At 39.4% G+C, this 7547-nt stretch overlaps 1 long non-coding RNA gene across 1 annotated transcript; it reads right to left on the reverse strand.

Moving 5' to 3' along the window:
- Positions 1 to 2582: 2582 nt before the first annotated feature.
- On the reverse strand, positions 2583 to 4911 carry LOC145440857 (uncharacterized). The gene is made up of 2 exons (XR_013915637.1): positions 4565 to 4911; positions 2583 to 2816 (listed from the first exon to the last, which is right to left on the reverse strand). It is a non-coding gene; the product is annotated as an uncharacterized LOC145440857 (long non-coding RNA).
- Positions 4912 to 7547: the final 2636 nt, after the last annotated feature.

The following is a 7547-nucleotide window of genomic DNA, read 5'->3' on the forward strand; positions in this document are numbered from 1 at the left end:
TTTTTAGGTAGTATTATTAAACTTATAAATTTTCTTCGCGCTTGGCACGATTCAATTACGCTACTTGTCTGCATTTTAATATGAATACCCCCCCCCCCCTAAACAAAATCGAATTTATTTAATTTATATAGAAATAGGCCTTTCGTGCCGGCCATTACCGCGCAACGACACTCCAAGACAAATAAAATTCCCACTAACATGAGTCTCCGAGAAGTGTGCTGCCAAAACATCGGCAGCGAGAAAAACTTGGCCGAAACTGACCGCCGCATGGTGGCCGAAACCTTGATATATGTGTAGAACTGTAGATATGTCCAATTGCGAATGTTCATGTAAGCGCCTTAATGGCGATCTGAGAAAATGATAATGCAAGACATGTCAACCTGTGCGTTTCAGGAAAAAAGTTTTTTCTTTTAGTCATCATTGGGCGATTTCAATATTTTCTGACTAATAGCGGGAGAGTAATTAATAATAACAGGACCCAGTAAATGTATATTAATGATAGTATGATCATTAATTTATCCTACGTTTTCGAAGACACCATCTCCTTCAGCTCTACCGGTTGATCAGATTATGTGGGCTGATGAAGAATCCAAAAGGTATGCAATTACCGATATTACTGACAATATTCAATTATAAGTTTGAAAATTTCTACTAGGCGGGCGCGACTAGTAAACGCACACGCAGTGTCGCCCGATAACAATTAATTCCAGAAGTCTAGCAGCCGTGAAACGGGGCTCCAGGCGCGGGTGTGCATTGGCGTTGTAGATATTTTAAGTAACTATTATTCCAAAAAAAATATGCATTTGGTTTGCACTTTCTTGCCGTCTCGTAATTTGATCTCATTGTCACCGAATTGTTCCAATATTGACTAGAGCAGTGGTTCCCAACCTTTTTCGACTCATCGCCCCCTTTTCAAACTCCACACCGATCATCGCCCCCCAAATATTGGAAACAAAAAAATGGGCATACAAACTGAAATCACCGGCGAGGGACTAAGAAAAAAGGTCAACTTTCGGCTCGACCTAGAAATTACACTTTTCCAGCTAAATTTTGGTGAGTTGACTGACAAAAAAGGTGATTTCTCCGACTTGATTGCCAAAGGACCGTAACAACACTTCGTCAGTCCCCCACCCCCAATACGTTGGTCTTGCCCCCCTCGATAGGGCGATAAATCAAACTTCTGCACCCCTCAGACCCAACACTCCCGATAACTCTTTACCACCACGTCTCAGCACAAATTGTTGGACCCTTTAGTTAGCCAGCTTAATTCGCGCGAAGCGCGAAAAAATTTTAATATTCATGATTAAATCGATCAATATGATGGAGAATTGCATAAATATTGCTGTCAATTTTTCATCCTCTCTCTGCTCATGTATTCAGATTTACCGGTAAAGCTGAGTGACGTGTCTTGGAAAATGAGGGCCCGTAAATAATAATTGAACATATTCGGGCGCACCCGTGGGTATAATGACTTCGCTACGTAATGACATTTCGTTGCCTGTCTGCTAGGTCAAAAATATTCAAATCGCCCATACGTACTAAACTAAAAGACGCCCACGATTTCAAATTGGTATTTCAGCACTGGCAATTAATCGCTGCGAGATGGCATTTTTTGTGGGGTTCTGATTGGACAGGACAGGAACATTTCGAGCCAGCCATTTGTGCGCCTATGGACAATTAAATATATATGCATATCGTATATATATCGAAGTCGGTCAGCATAAAGGCAGTCCTTTTCCGCCAAGGTTGTCTCGTTCTGTCACACTTCTCGGAGTCGCATGTTACATGGCCTGAAACTTCGTATGTCTTGGTGTGTTATGGTGTGATAATGGCTGACGCCGAGATGCCCATTTTTATACCTCATGCGTATTATTTCTTGGAGGGAGAGTATCCAATAAGCAAGAAAAATGCGACCACGAAATGGCGCGCAGCGCGAAATTCTTTTGAAAAAGTGACCTAATTTTTCAAAATAATGCTCTATAATTAATGTTAATTCACGAAAAATTGTGGGCCCCCTTCGAGTTCGGGCCCCCAATCTCAATTGGGGGCTTGGGTGTGGCAGTTACGGTCATGGACGCCAATGTAGCCATTTCAACGCGCCATCGCCCCCTTATCGCCCCCTTCGTCCGTTTTCGCCCCCCTATCGCCCCCTTGGCTATTTTCGCCCCCCTGGACCGATAAATCGCCCCCTGGGGGGCGATATCGCCCACGTTGGGAACCACTGGACTAGAGGGAATACGCAGCACTGTCGTCGGGTGGTTGCTATTATATTGTGGAATATGAACAACATTTGCTGTCTTGAGGGATTATTCACGTGAAAGTATTTCTTATTAAAGGCCAAATCTTTTGATATAAATGTGCTGGATAATATAAGTTTTTTCATTTCCTCAGAATTGCTTCGCTGGCCGTATGTTTGACACCCCTGATCTATAGATATCGTTTCGACCAGAAAATTTATCGTTACATAATAACAAACGATACCGCACAATACATTTACTTTCGTCGGTAGGGTCCAGCCCGCCTATGACGTCCTACGGAGAAGAGATGTAATCCATTTATCTCTGTTCGCTATCAGACGGACATTTTTCCAAGTATAGAAATTTATTTCAAAACAAGATTTTGTATCAAAATGGATGTATTTTTACAAAAAAGGGAAAGGAATGATTGAGGTTTGTCCAATCAAAATGTCACAATTTTTATGGCGTTATGACATGATCTGGTAGGCGTTCGCCGAAGAATCCGGATTTAGCTTGTCCGAGTTTGAGGAATTCCAGAACATTGGGAATCGAAACCCGCTAGAACTCCGCTTTCGAAGCCTGTTGGAGAGATTTCAAAACTGGAATCACTTACGGGAGGCAGAACACGACTAGATTTGTATTTAGAATAAATGTTATTCAAAAAACAAAATTGCTGTTTTTTAGGAAGTTGCAGAAATGTGTCATAATTCCATGAAACACTATAAAACTCTATACTCGTTAAAACAAGCTCAACGCGTTTATGGTAAGGTCGCCATGATTCTATTTCTACCTATTCTATACTTCACTGCTTTCAGTCTTTCACGCAAAACTAGTCATAGAAGGCTTTCATTTTTACTTGGTAATCTCTACTTGTACTTAATTGGATATGTACGTTACTTCTACTTATACGTTTACCTTAGTCCTAATGATGACCAGAGGTGGTCAAAGTAGTCAAGAAAGCTACTCAAGTAGAAGTAGAAGTAGCGACGAAAAAATCTACTCAAGTACAAGTAGAAGTACTTTTTCCATAAGCCTCCTAAAACTACTTGAAGTAGAAGTAGAATTGACTGACTTTAAATCTACTCAAGTAAGCAAGTAGTTTTGAAAACAGTCCTAATTCGTTCACATGGACTATCAAGCTGCAAATGGAACTAAACGCGGAAGGTGCAGAGAGCTTGATTCGTATTGATGCATCCTATAGGAGGTATCAATTTTCGACAGAATATGCATTCTTTCGCATCATGGAATGCAATTTATAGTATTGATATGAAAATTCGTTACTAACGCTTTGTTTACTAGAAGTGCCAGTTTTAGAGAATACCATGGCACGGCGCCCTACCCCATATCATAAGGCCCCAAGTTTAAGCGAAGAGCAATATGGAGAAGTTGTATCGGATACGGTTTCAACACTTTGCGCGATTAGTATACGTTAATAACAAATATTGTCGATCGTAAAATTTATATTTATTGTGGCTTTATTTTCGGAAAATACAGGCATTACTACACTTGCTTTTATGCTTCAACATGTATATGTTCTGCAGACAAAAGAACTGAAAGTGATTAGAACTCAAAGTATGATACGCGGAATTGAAAGTGAAATACAAATACCACATCTAAAAAGCGGAAAATATATTTCATGTCTTTTGTCCATACAGCTTCAAACGTGATCTGCTACAACGGGTGCGTAACGTTCAAAAAAGCTGAAGTTTCCAGATTAGCAGGACACGTCATATGCTGCTAGATTACGATATGATAGGTAATTGCTAGATTGCGAATCGGTAGTTTCAAACGTTATGGTAGGCCATATTTACTGTGATGAAATATTTGAGATGGGCGACTACGCAGTGTGAGCGGAACCAAGCAATCCGGTACCTAAATTATATTCACTGATATACTTTCGTGAAAACATATTTGCCACTCCATAACTACTGTGCGCGAAGTGCAACAAATGGTCTGGGCGTTACTTGACTTTTATGAATTTTAAATGTTGGTACTCCGTGAAAACAGCCTCGAAATTCCTCAGGCTATCTTTCGTATCGGGGGATTAAACTACTTCTACTTGACAAATTGGAAATAGCGAAAAGTAAGTAAGTAGATCACAAAATATTACGAAGTAGAAGTAGAAGTAGAGAAAATCAGATCTACTTGAGTAAGTACCAGAAGTAGAGGAAAACTACTTGAGTACTTCCAAAAAGTAGAAGTACTTCGTTACTGACCACCTCTGATGATGACTGGTTGTTTTCATCTCATAGGCTAAAAAAAATCCAAATGTGTCTATTTAACACTGCTTGTTGTTTTAAATGAAACTCTAAACACGACAAACTTACATCAATGTGATTGCCATGACTATGATGATCACAATTATAACGACACCGACTGCAATCGCTGCGGCCGCGCCGGGCGCGATGACCCGTTCTGACTCGAACCTGCGAACATATCGATAATTAAACCACACTCGAATTTTTGAGACATTCAACTTATCGTGAAATTTTTTCACGAATCAATGCGACCTCATATTTCGATGCTAATATAGTAGCGTCCTTTGCAATATGAGCCCCAAAGTACAGATGCGAACAGCGGAGGAAAATGATACATATCCCATATAGAAATACCAACTTGGAATCGTATGCTCCTCACGCAAGAAATTTGTTTCAGGTACGTTTGGGAGATTCCCATATCTTACCCTTATACCGACAATCCTGATTTGAGGTCAAGGAGTAACAGCATGCGACAAAGTCACTAATAGCAATTGGCCCACCCGAATATACATCATCATTGACAACTTGTCATAAATTTTCGAAAACACTCCCTGCATCAACTCTATCGGTAAATCTGATCACATGGGCTCAGAGAGGATAAATATTTGATAGTAATATGTGAAACTACTAATATTAATGACGAAATTCATTCGTGAATCTGAAAAAATTTTCGCGCTTTGTGCGAACATAACCATTCCCAATAACTATTCATTGCATGACCATACTAGCGATTTCGATGTGCATACTAAGACGATACGAAAACGTAGATTAGTCCGGAGTTCACTGGAAAGAGACATATAGACAGTTTAACGTTGGGCATTGGGTTTCCAGTAAGTTCATCGCGACTATGTTCTGGAATGCGGAGGTAGGCTACATAAGTAATCGAAATGCGGCCGGGAATAGCAAAAAGGTTGCCCACCCCTGAGCTAGAGGATTTGATTCAAGTCTCGTGTATCAGAGCCGATACTTGAATATCTGTTTTTATCTGTTTGAATAAACCAAATAAGAGTGAAAATGAATATATTGCGAGGCCTTTGATAACACGGCAGTGAGTTAAACCTGACTTGAACTTGAAAATGAACACTGAACAGCTGCTATATTACTTGGACTAGGACATGACTCGGTGAGGAATTGAAAAGGAATCGACTAGACTCGAGTTAAAACTATAAAAGTAAACTTGAATTGTGACTTGGTTACAACCCTGGTACTAACTGTATGGATGAAATGGGAACTTTGGATATGTACGCCAGATTCACACCACACAGATATCACTTGGTAAAGATAACTGGAGGTTTCAAGGTTTCTACGTTAGGGAAAAATCGCCGAAACTATAAATCTCGTTGATGGAGGCGTATAATCGGAAATTATCTCTTAGTACTCGGTAGAATCACGACAAATAACACTGGATTCGGATTAGAGACGAAATGGTCGGGTAATTCGATTAATCGGATCATGGCGCTCATCCCTAATTCCCTAGTCCCGATGAATAGTCAAGTTTTGAATCGAGCAAGATCATGTGATTACCGTTTGAAGGCTCTTTCTCGAATCGAATTGTTTGAGTCGAATTCGAAACTGCTGATACAGTTGTCGCGGGAGGGCTTCCAGCAGTCGACACTGAAAGAGAATCGAGGTTTCCATTTTGATTCTCAAGCTGACTGTGAACTGAAAAACTGGAAGTCATTCGCTAGATACCAAAATATGTCTGGGGCTCTTCTGGAGCATACTATGGGATATTTTCCAGGTCATCCATTTTTATTGCCGAGACTGATATTTTATGAATATAGATATCCCAGAATAGTCCCAGATAAAAACGGCTCCATTCCAGCTGACTGTTTACTGAATGTTATTTGATACTTTCGAAAATGTTTTTCGAGCTATTCTGGGACATTACTGATAAATTTTTCGACATTTTTTTTGTATAGTTTCCAGTACATGAATATCAATAGAAAGTTTGTAACATTTCTGGAAAAAAATATTTGGATAATCTATTTTCATTTCTGAGCTTGATATTATATGGATATAGGCGTCCATTACAGTCCCAGAAACGCTTCAATTCTAAAGCTTACCATTTACTGAAATTTATTCGAGAGATACGAAAACTTTTTCGGGCTATTCTCGAAAGTTACTTGCGCATTTTCTAACATTTGGGTATAGTTTCAGGACATGAATATCTATGAACGGTTTATGGGATACTTCTGGGGAAAATATTGGGATCAACCAGTTTAATTCTGAACCTTTACAACTAAATGATTTGCTTGCCGGATTGCGCATGGGAAATGTTGATAAAAAGCAGATTATATTCGATAGGACTTTGATGGCAACGCGTTCTTGGGGCGGATAAGAGAGATAAGAGCGGCTACATGGTTATACCCTCGTATTGATGTATGCGTTTTTCTTGAAATACACTTATGCGTCAGAATTTATAATTGTTTCAATAACAGAGGTGGTCAAAGTAGTCAAGAAAGCTCCTCAAGTAGAAGTAGAAGTAGCGACGAAAAAAATCTACTCAAGTACGAGTAGAAGTACTTCTTCCATAAGCGACCTACAACTACTTGAAGTAGAAGTAGAATTGACTGACTTAAAATCTACTCAAGTAAGTAAGTAGTTGTGAAAACGATCGTAATTCGTTCGCATGGATTGTCAAAAGCTTCAAATTGAGCTCTGCGAAAGGTGCAGAGATTGATTCATATTAATGCATACCAGGAGGTATTCAATTTTCGGCAGCATAAGCATTCGTCGAGCATTCGTCGTCCACATCATAGGATGAAAATAAAATTATTGATATGGAAATGCTACACTAATCCTCTGTTTACTCGAACAGCCCGTTTTAGAAAATATCATGGTATGGTGCTATCCCCCATATTATAAGGCCTGTATGTAGTTTAGTCGAAGAGCAATACGGAGAAGTTGTATCAGATGCAGAGTAAACAATTGGCGCGATTAGTAAACGTTAATAAAAAATATGGTCGATCATAAAAATGTAATATTGTGTAGCTTTATTTCCGGAAATTAAAGGCATTACTACACTTGATTTCATACTTCAACATGTATG

This window comes from Botryllus schlosseri, chromosome 6 (genome assembly GCF_051294905.1).
Source record: "Botryllus schlosseri isolate E-star chromosome 6, Bs_hap1, whole genome shotgun sequence".
Taxonomy (NCBI): domain Eukaryota; kingdom Metazoa; phylum Chordata; class Ascidiacea; order Stolidobranchia; family Styelidae; genus Botryllus; species Botryllus schlosseri.